Here is an 11133-nt window from a genome sequence, read left to right as displayed (position 1 = left end):
TAGGGTGGAGGGGGCACCCCGCCCTGCCCGGCCCTCTCTCTGCGGGGCCTCTTCGCCATTGGGCGGCTCTCCAAAGGGCATCCCTGCCAGGACACAAAAAAGGGTCTTGTTCGGAGTCCCCAGGAGCCTCGGGGCCAAAACGCGGAGCGCGGGGTCGACACACGGAGGAAGGTCCTGTTCTGTGAGATGTGGGACCGTGGGCGTGTCCCTCCACCTCTTTGAGCCTCAGTTTCCTAATCTGTAAAATGGAGAAAATAGTGCTTTCCTTTTGGAGTGGTTGTGAAGTTCAGATGAGTGATGTTTCCAGAGCAGGTGAGCTTTTCAGCTCTCCAAATACCCAGACCCCGCCACCTCTACCCATCTCACGACTCAGACCTCTCTCTCCCGTTGTTTCTTTTCCTTTTCCCTCCGTGATCCCTCCCGTAGACCCCTAATTAAACTCCAGTAGCTCCTGCCTTTTAAACAGGCTTCCTCTTCCCCATCCTCAAGAGGGAGTGCTCATTTCTCTGATTCCTAGGCAGCAAAACTCCCAAGGAGCCGCCTCTGGTCGCCCCGCCTCAGGTTCCCTGCCCTCCTCTCGCTCCAGCGCTTGTCGGTCTGGCTCGGGAGATGGCTAGTTGAGGTCCTCGGACCTCCTGTCACCGCACCTAAGGCGGCACCTCTAACCTCCCAGGATCGATGGCTCTTGATCATGCCTCCTTCCCAAACTCTCTCCTCTCTCGGTTTCTTTCGGATTCCCCGTATAACCTCGCACGGGGCTCTTTCTCAGACACTTTTGTTTGTCCTTGCACCTCTGCGCATTCCGGGATACCAGACACCTCTTTCCTCTCCACGCTGCCTCCGTAGGTGACCCTCCCCTGATCCAAGACAGTTCCACTTGCGTGTCTATTTATCTGCCCTTGTAAACTTTAACTGCTCAAAAAGGAACCCTTATATGCACCCCAAATGCTACTCTCAAGCACTTCTCCCTGATGCATAACCCTTCCCCCTCTTCATTTTCTTCATAGAATTTATCCCACATGAAACGTTCTAGTTGATGTGTCTGTTTCCTTGTGTCCTTTACACCTTCCCTTGTGGGAGAGAAGTCAACTGTGCACATACCTTGTGCATGAGTAGCTAGTTGAGTGGTCTCAAAGTGTGGTTCCAGGACTAGCAGCCTCAACATCACCTGGGAACTTAGAAATGCAAATTCTCAGGCCCTACCCCAGATCTAAGGAAGCAGAAACTCTAGGGATCTGTGCAATCTGTGTTTTAACAAGCCCTCTAAGGGACTTATAGTTTGAAGAACAACTGACCTAGCACAAGGTCTGGTGCTCCCTAACTCTGAGCTGCATTAACGAGTCACATGCTTCAGGTGTTCAGTACAAATTAGCCTCTTTCATAACTAGAGATCTGGGGACATGTCAAAATCAGGGCTAGATTAGTATAAAAAAATAAATGTGGTATGTGCGTTCTTATGTGCATAGACTGTGAATGGACACACAATAAATCATTATGGTGGTTATTGCTCAGGAGGGAAAACAGTTGTTGGGAATCAGTAAGGAGAAAGGTTTACTTTTCATTGAATACTTCTTTGCATCTGGGATTTTTGTAATGTGTGTCCTATCTATTCAAATAATAGACAAAATATACTTAAACAGAACCAGGCAGGGGTTCCCTTTCTCAGACCTTTCTCCCCATGCAGCCTGGCTCTGACTCTGGCTAGGCTCTGGAAGAAAAAGGACACTGTCCACCTCCCCCAACTCTGCCCCCTGCTGGCTGTCCCACAGTATGGCCCCATGGTCTCTGTTTCCTCTTTTTCACCCTTTTGGTCCTACCCCCTGTCCCCCAGCAGGCTCCAGTCACAATAGATTCTCTAAGTTCTCACTTGGCCTTGGGGCCTTTGCATATGCTCTTTCCTCCTGAAACTCTGCTCAATCTCACTCACTCTTCCTCATTCCTCTTATTTCAATGCTTCTTATCCCAGAAAGCCTCCCCTGATCATCACCACCAACCAAAATGAACCCTGCCACGTATTCCCACAGCACAAGGAACTTCTAAGTGTGTTCTCAGTTGTAGAACTTATGTGCACATGTGGGTTTGTGTGGTTACTTGATCTGATTAGTCTCCACCAGCACAGGGTGGAGGTGAAAGCGCCCACAATGGGGCTCATACCTGCCTTGTCCTTAGCTCTATCCTTGTCTTATCCTGTTAATCCTGTTTGTCTGTCTGCCTCTGGCCTCAGGACCACTCTCCTGAAGATCCTTCCTTATCCTTGGATACTTTCCTTTCTAGCTCTTCTGTCAGGAGGCCTGTGGTGATGGGAGTTTTTTCCATGTCTTTCTGAGCCTGTTTTGTCACTTGTAAACTGAGGGAAAGTACTGACTTCCCAGGATTGTTGGGGGGAGAGGGCAGACACTGTAGGGAAAGCATCCCATACAGGTCCTACCTCATAGGACTCTGTATGTTTAGGACAGTGGCTGCATCTCAGTACATTGTCATTTCCCTCACCTTTCTCAGTTTCATGGTAGCTGACTCTTCCCAAGGAGTATTTTCAGAAGACAGGTAACTGGGAATTAGGATAGCTCTTTTTAAAAAAAAAATTAAAAAATGTTTTTATTTATTGAGAGAGAAACAGAGCATGAGTGGGGAAGGGGCAGAGAGAGAGAGAGAGAGAGAGAGAGAGAGAGAGAATCTGAAACAGGTTCCAGGCCCTGAGCTGTCAGCACAGAGTCCGATGCAGGGCTCAAACTCAGGAACAAGATCATGACCTAGGCTGAAGTTGGACGCTCAACCAACTGAGCCATGCAGAGCCCCAGGATAGCTCTTTAACAGTAGTAACAGGTTCCATTTATTAGGTTAGGCCTAATATTAATTGCTTTGCATGCCTCATATTACTTTTATTAAAAAAAATTTTAAATGTTTATTTTTGAGAGAGAGAGAGTGCCAGAGTGCGAGTGGGGGGGTGGGGTGGGCAGGAAGCAGAGAGAGAGGGAGATACAGAATCTGAAGCAGGCTCCAGGCTCTGAGCTGGCAGCACAGAGCTGGATGTGGGGCTCAAACTCACGAATGGTGAGATCATGACCTGAGTTGAAGTTGGACACTTAACCGACTGAGCCATCCAGGCACCCCATATATTTTTGTAAGTAGGCTTTACGCCCAGGAGAGTCCAACGTGGGGCTTGAATTCAAGACCCTGAGATCAAGACCTGATCTCAGATCAAGAGTTGGACGCTTAACTCTCAGAGCCACCCAGGCGCCCCTGCATGCATCATATTATTTAATTCTCATAACAATCCTGTGAGGTAGCAACTATGTCTATTCCCTCCCTCCCCCTGAGAAACCAGGACTTTGAGGATTAGATGTAACACACCCAAGGTCACAGTTACTAAGTAGAAAAGTCAGATTTGTCTTATTCATCCTTTTACCCAGTCAGCAATTATTTATTCAGTGTCTACTATGTCTAGGCTCTGTGCTTAGCAGCTGGGGTTATAATGATGACAGAATAAAGGGATTTGACTAGTCATATCTAGAAAAGCTTTTAGGAGGAAGTGATAACAAAGCTGGAGTCTGAAGGAGGAGGATGTTGCTTCCAAGGGCTAAGTTTTTGGCTGAAGTTTTTCTCCATCTTTGAGGGTCAACTTAGAATCTGTCCACCACTGAAACCCCTGGCTTTCAGGAGGTTTCTGCAGTGCCACTTAGCCTCTGATTGGATCTCCAGGGAAGGTGAACTCACTATCTCCAGAGGACTGTGATAGAAAGGGAAGTTCTGGAAGGCCTAGGAAAACCATGTGGTCCTGACACATTTTAGAACCCAGAGCTGAGGGTATGACCCAGAGGACCTCTGCCCCCCCTCCCTCACACCACCACCACACTAAGGCTTTGCTCTCCCTCTGGGGCTGGGGAATGGTGGTAGGAAAGCAATTAGCTCAATAAAGCTGTAAGGAAACACAGAGGAGATCTAAATGTCTCCTGGTGGGAAGTATTTTAAAAAGTGTCCCTGAGGATATATTTGAACAGGATCTTGAAAGATGAATAGGAGTTTGGGACCGCGTTGGGTGAAGCCAGCTTGAAGGAGCCAAGTTTGGGTTTGGAATCCCCATCACTGCTGGGTGACTTCAACATTGTATCATAGGGACAATATCAGAGCTACCTCATAGAGCAGGTGTAAGGTTTAGACAACACAGTGTTAACGTAAACTAAACAGTGGCCAGCACAGATTAAAGATACAATACAATTAACCAATGTTGGTAAGGAACAGCCACCTTCAAATTGCAAGGAAGCCTTGCAAAGCTTCCTGTGTAGCAGGTGAGGGAAGGTGTGTGATGAGAAATGTGGGCAGGGGTCAGACCAGGCAGGGGTGCAAATGCCAGGATAAGGATTCAGAAAAAAAAAAAAAAATTAAGCAAGGATTGACAGATGAGCCAGGATTGGTAGGGCGGGACTAGGGGAGTGATGAGGAAGAGGCAGCCATGAGGAAGCTGTGGCATGACCCGGCAGAGTGGAGGCGGGCAAAGCACCAGAGTTCTCGTTCTTTGTCTTCAAGCAGGTCAGGTAGGGCTTAGACCTGGGGCGGCAGCCACGATGAGTCCTTCCCTGACAGGGTCGCTGAAGGTCGACGCCTGGGCAGGCCTAGAGGCTGGTGGCCTCGCGCCACCTGGTGGCTGCAGAAGGTACTCAGCCGAGAGCAGGGAGACCGCAAAATCCGGCATTTTGCTCTGGGAAACTGAGGCAGGAAGCCGGTGGGGGTGGGGGCTTAGGACCTTCCGATTGGGCCTCGTCCCTCTTCTAACCCCATTTTACAGACAGGGTAACCGAGGAGAAGGGAAGGCGAACAACGTTGGGTAAGGAGTTTCTCAAACGGAGGGCTTCAAGACACTAGGAGTCAAGAGTCTGAGAGTTTCTTTAATGGCATCAATGGTGTGGAGCTTCGTTTGCCATTCGGTTGGGCAGGGAGAAAATTAGAGAGGAGGAAGAGAAACCGTAGTCCTTCCCGCCCACCCGGAGGTAAAGGCTTTTAAGAGTACCCCGGAAAGCAGAGTTTTATAGATCCTATTTGCATACGAACGTAGTCACCTGGAGTTAAACTCCATCCCTTTAATCTCTGGTCCAATTTGTCCAGAAGCCGCGAAGGAAGTCCCTCGTGAATACCTCTAAATTCCGCCCCCTCTAAGCCCCGCCCACAGGGCTGGGCTTCATTGCACGTGCTCGCCCAGCTCCTTCGCGATCCGCCCCTTGGGAAGACTCATTGTCGAGGCGGGGGGAGACAGGGAATCGTAGGGATCGTTAATCATGGAAAAATCAAATAAAGAGAAGGCCCTGAAGTAGTGTTTGTTAAATTTTTACCGGAAGTTTTTATCACAGTTCGAGATATTGACAGGCCTTGGCCTTCACTTCTCAGAGCTGCTTATCCTTACTCCCACCCCTTTAGTTGGTGGGGTCCCGCGTGGCCGGCCTCGCCCGGCGGACTTCAATTCCCAGCGTGCTCCGCAGGACCGTGCGTGGCAGCGGCGCGTGACGTCGGGGGAGGGAGCTGGCCAGTGCTGAGGGGGCGCGGCGCGGAGGGGCGCGGAGCCGGGCGGCTCGGGGCCCAGAGAGCGCCGCGGCCGGGAGCCCTGCGGCCCCTGACAGCCCCCTCCCCCCGGCGGACGACGACGACGAGAACGAGGGCGCCGGTCATGGCGGAGCAGCGAACCGAGCGCGGGCCCTGAGCACCACCGCATGGAGCGGGACGAACGGCCGCCTAGCGGAGGGGGAGGCGGCGGGGGCTCGGCGGGGTTCCTGGAGCCGCCCGCCGCGCTCCCTCCGCCGCCGCGCAACGGTGGGTGAGGGGCGTGTGGAGCCTGGGCCCAGGAAGAACCGACTGCCTGTCCCTTAGCCCCGGGGGTTTCCCCGCCTCTCGGCCGACTTTTTGGGAAGCCGCAGCGGCTCTGGGTCTCCTCGGCGTGGACCTTCACCCCGGTCCCCTCAGCGCGGACCCTCCCTCTCCTCCCCCGTCCTACTCAGTGTGGACCCTCCCCCTCCTTCCCCGTTCCCCTCAGCGCGGACCCTCCCCCTGCCCGGTTCCTTCAACCTGGACCTTCGTTTCCCCCTCCCTTCTGTCCCCTCAGCACAGGCCTCCCCTCCCCCCGTCCCCTGTGCGCGAATCCTCCTCCCTCCCCCCAGGTCCCCTCAGCTCCGAGCCCTCCCCTTCCCTGGGTCCCTACATTGCAGAGCCTCCCTGGCCCCCCACCTCGCGTCTCGTCAGTGGGGGCTTCCCCTCCCCCTCGGGTCCCCTATGCTCAGAGCCTCCCCTTCCTCCCCCCAGAGGGTCCCTTCAGCGCGCTCCCCTCCCCCCCCGCCCCGGCCTTCTCCCACGCGGGTGCCCCCTCCCTCCGCGGACGCCACACCCTCGTCCCCGTCGTTCTCTGTGCCCTCACCTTTCTGGAAGCCGCTTTCCTGCTCCTATGTTGTCCCGGGCCTCCCGTGCCACCCCCGTAAGCTCCGCGAGCCTCCACCTCTGCCCCGACCCCCCAGTTCGTTAGCTACCCGCTCAGCGGTTCCTTTTTCGGACCTCTCGGTGCCTGCTCCACACCCCATTCCTCCGCTCCTGCTCAGCCCTTTTCTCTGCTGGTTTAGATCTGTGGCCCGGCCAGGCGCTCGGGACACCTGCCTCTTTCCTCTCTTCCACCGGCCCGTCCCGGTCCGCGCCTGCCCGAGCTCAGCTCTCCTTTTCCCTTTCGCGGTCCCGGACCCAGGCGCTGAGAATTCCTCACCTGGCCCGGCCCTTCCTCCCGCTCTCCCCTGCCCCCACGTCCGGGCCAAGTCCTTGGGTTCCTCCCGGCTGACTCGCCCTCCTCCCCCCCGGCTCCCTCCTTCCTCAGGGTGTTTTATTTGTATCTGTTTGATATTTTCCCCTTCGGTGTTTGCCGCGGAATGTTTTTATTGGTAACGTGTAAGGAGCTTTTGTGAGGTCGTAAAAGGTGAACTTTTGAACTTGGAAAGCGCCCTGGAGCAATTAGCGCAGGCGATAGCCCCGGGAGGCCTGCATTACAAAGGGTGCTCGTACCGGCCGGCAAACGCTCCGGCTGCAAACCCGATTTATTTATTTATTTGCCCTGCCTTCCACCTTTCACATCTTCCTCATTTCCGAATAAAGGGCGCCTCCTCCCCTCTCTGCGCCATAAACTCGCAATTCTCTGAAAGATCTAGGACCGAACAGTGTCTAACAAGTAACAGATTTCAAATTGAATGCAAACACCCGGGACAGTTAGGAGGCACTAAAAATTAATTGCTTCAGCAAGAAGCTTCTCAATCAGGACAGTGACCTGGCAGGTGTGAGGAAAGTATCCCGAAAATAGGTCAGTTAGGCGAATGAATGAGGAACTGCAGAAGGAGAGATTTTTGGGGTGAATCTGCGCGTTCATGTATTTATTGACTCATCAAGCATTTGCTACTGCCAGTTTAGTAGATCTGGTGTTTTTACCAGTTAAAAGTCTGTTTAGAAAAGAGCCTGGTTAACTTCACTTGATGTGCTGACCAAATAGTGGTATGTTTTAAGAACTCTTGTCCTTTTTTAGGCTGTATGTGATGTGTGCCATCTAGGTGGCTGGCAGTCCCATGAGGTGTCTTTGGAGAATAATTTCTGAATGTGAACATGTTTTGAGATCAATAAAATCCCGTGTCACAAAGGAGGAGGCTGGAATCCATTGAGGGTAGAAGACGACAGTATCATAGGAACAAAGGATTTCTTTAATGCTTTTGATTTTTTTAAGCTTTTAAAGTGGAGATTTGTTTTGGTATTTATGTATGGATGTTGTAAATCCTGATCTAAAATTTACCACGCTGCACTTTTACCTAAGCTACATCTATCTTATAGCCCGTATTAAGTGTATCCATTTTCATAATGTCTTTGTATGTGTGTGTACTTCCTGTACCCACCTGTGCGTTAACATGTAGATGATTGATTTTACTACAGACATTACTTTCAATTCTGCTTGAGAATGTTGTAAGGGAAACCTAGGAACTGCATTTGCTATTAATTATTCATTAGTACATTTTAAAGAACTCATTGGTAATTTTAACTCTTAATCAGATTTCCCATTCATAGTCTCATTTCCTCAATTGGTCAGAACCATTTTAAAGACTGTTATCGAGCATTCCATTTAGGCCAAGGTGGCTTTAATATTTTACATCAGTTCGATTTAGTGCTATAAATATTTCCTTTTTGTTGAAAACACAGTGGGGACTTTGGACAGTTTGGGCTTAAAATACATGAAATGTTGACTGTTGTGGGATATTTTAGTGTAAAAACCAGCATTGTGTACTGTTTTACAATTTATGTTCATTATCTCTTGCGATTATAATTTAACATGCTCCCAGAAGAATTACCAAAATAGAAAAAATAAAAAAGAAAGTTTATCTTTGGCATGGTGGGAACTTGTTTCTTCCTTTTATACTTCCTAATATTTTTCTCCAAAAGTAAGTGAAACTGCTTAAGTTCTAAGCAGAGAAAATGAATTCTTCTGGCTCTGTATCCTAATGACTGATTTACATTTTGTATGAAATATCTGTAATAGATCGCTGTTTAGATAGGAGGTCTTTTGGTTTGTGTCCTGAAGAACTAAACTGGAGGTGGAATTTTAGAAATGCTTTCCTGCCGGAAACGCCATTGATGCTGAATTTACAGTCCTTTAGATGTTTTTTATTATTCTATCGGAACAGAGTTGCTAGCCTTTTGATGCACCATCACCCTTTCAGGAATTTCATGTGCTGACTGCGCTAGATATTTTCAGTTGTTGCTGTAGGTTTTTATAACAAACATGAACTCGTTCAGTCATGATAGAGGGACTCTCCTTTTGGGGTTTCAAAGGGAGACAAAAGATTTGGGGAAGTATGTGCTGAATATTTGTTATATTTTAACAGAATGAGGTAGTAATCTTTTAGATATTCCAAGTAAAGGAAGGTTATAAGCCATTAATCAGTAATTAAAAGCATGTTTTCTGTAACTACACTTCAGAGGAAATGGGGAGAATTTCGCTAAATAACTTAATGCCTTTTTCCTGGTATGACCATGCCATGCAAATGTTTATCCCTGAAAATATCAGATTTTTTCCATGACAGTTTAACTTTTCAGTTCTGTGACTTTAGAAGTTAATTAGGAGTCCCCTCCGAATTTTCTACTTTCATTAAAAAAAAAAAAAAAGCAACAACATACTCTGGTACTGTTGCTTAGTACAAGTGGCACACAGGTATTTTGTATTAAGTTCGTGACCTCCAAAGAACGCTGAAAGGCAACAATGAACAGATTCACTGGTGATTTTGAGCAGCTGAGGTGTGAGATGACCACATTTCTGATCTCATATTTACCACCCATCAAATTCTTTGTGAGCATTTCTGCTCCTTGTAATGAAAATACGATCGTGACATGCTTCCTAATTTGTAAATTATTCTGAATTCCATAGGAAAAAGGTATGTGGTGTGTGTGTATGGCATGTGTTAGCATGTGAAAGGGAGTTAGATGGAGAGGATAATGAAAGAAAAAAAAAAACCTGGTAGATTTCCTCAACTACGCCCAAATCCTACATTTCCATATTTTATTCATAATTTCTTAGTTTATAATTTTCCTCCTTTTTCCTGGCGTTGTGGGGCTAAGGTGAAAAATAAGCCTTAGGTTAAAATGACCTATTTTTAGGTTAGTGGAGGGTAGAAATGCCAACTGCTACTATACTGATAAAAAGAAGTTTCTTATAACACTTGTAGTGCTTGTTGTGCAAGTTCGCTTTAAATTGCTAATGATGTTTGGGAGTTTGGGGGCCTGGGGCTGTGTATGTTTCATCTTGTATTAAGATACCGTCACTTGGTTTTTATAACTAGGTAGATATTTATTGGTTTTTGTTGAATAAGTTGGTCCATTAATGAATTGTGTTGAGATCACAACTTCTGGCTTCAGAATTTCAAAAGCCAGGATAGCTTCTTCCAGATCCAGACTTCGTTTTCAACAAGCTCATCTAGATCTTGGGGGCCTTCTCATAATTTTTGGCTATTTACTTTTGTGTTGTAGCCAAGTTAAAGGATACTTTCTAAGTATTTACATGTATATAATTAGGTTGAAAGTTTTTGAGAAGATAGCTTTTAAGAGCAAATTCTACGTTGTTGGTCAAATCTATTCTTTTAAAGTAGTACCATAAAAATGCTTTATTTTGTGTGAACCAATCACTTTATATGAAAAAGGGTCATAGAAAAATTAAAATTCTGAATCAACAGATAAACAAAACTTGCATTACTACAAAACGTCCTTGAAACAGTTTTGAACAGAAGGTAGCTACTGAATATGCCCGTACAAGTAAAGATTTAAAATACTTAAATTTTCATTGCTTTGAAAGTATTTCCCAAACCAAGACATTATAAAAGAAAGCATTTTGTTTCAAACTTTTACATTTTTAAGGACAACGTTTTTTTAGCTCAGGTAATTTCTTAAGGGTTTATGGATGCCTCTGATTGATAGCTAGAGTTCAGAAATACCAGAATTATTAAAGTCAGCAAGAAGTGCTGAGCAGGTGATTTTTTTTTCTTTCGGGTGTTCAGCCCCTCTTAGAGCCATAGTTTCAGATTTATCTGAGTTTAATCTTAAAAAAAAAAAAAAAAACCTTTGGATATAACTTTGATAACACAGTATTCCGAGAATCAAGCCCAGTGTTCTATTTATTACTTGTTTTCCAACATGGCTTGTCTGTATGAAAAGGATAAGGCTATTAGACTATAGATCATGGAAAATTAGAAGAAAGACATTGTGAGATGTCTAACTTGCTTTTCAGTGTGATTTAAAATTAATTGTAAACGAGAGAACTTCGAGAGAATAAAATGCTTCCGACTTTATTTTGTCCTTATTACCTGCTGTTCAACAGCAGCCTGTGTAGAACAGCTTCTCAAGAAAACTTTTTTTTTTTTTTTGCTAGTTATGACTATTTAAATAAGACTTTACTGTGTAACCTGGTAATTCTAATTAACAGTGATTTAGTTGGGGAGCAAACCAGGATTTCCTCAGCTGGCTGCTGGGGAGCTGAATTGCTTTTTTCCCCACCCCCAGCTGCACCAAATCTTTTGATCCCTAAGCTACAGTGGTTGTCATTTGAGAAAGCAAACTGAGAGAAAATAAGTCGTGAAAATAGCCTAC

Source organism: Lynx rufus, unplaced genomic scaffold (genome assembly GCF_022079265.1).
Source record: "Lynx rufus isolate CCGP_SWC_20201006 ecotype Redwood Valley unplaced genomic scaffold, mLynRuf1.p SCAF_10, whole genome shotgun sequence".
Lineage (NCBI taxonomy): Eukaryota > Metazoa > Chordata > Mammalia > Carnivora > Felidae > Lynx > Lynx rufus.
The sequence above is the reverse complement of the archived record's forward strand: the minus strand, read 5'-3'. Positions refer to the sequence as shown.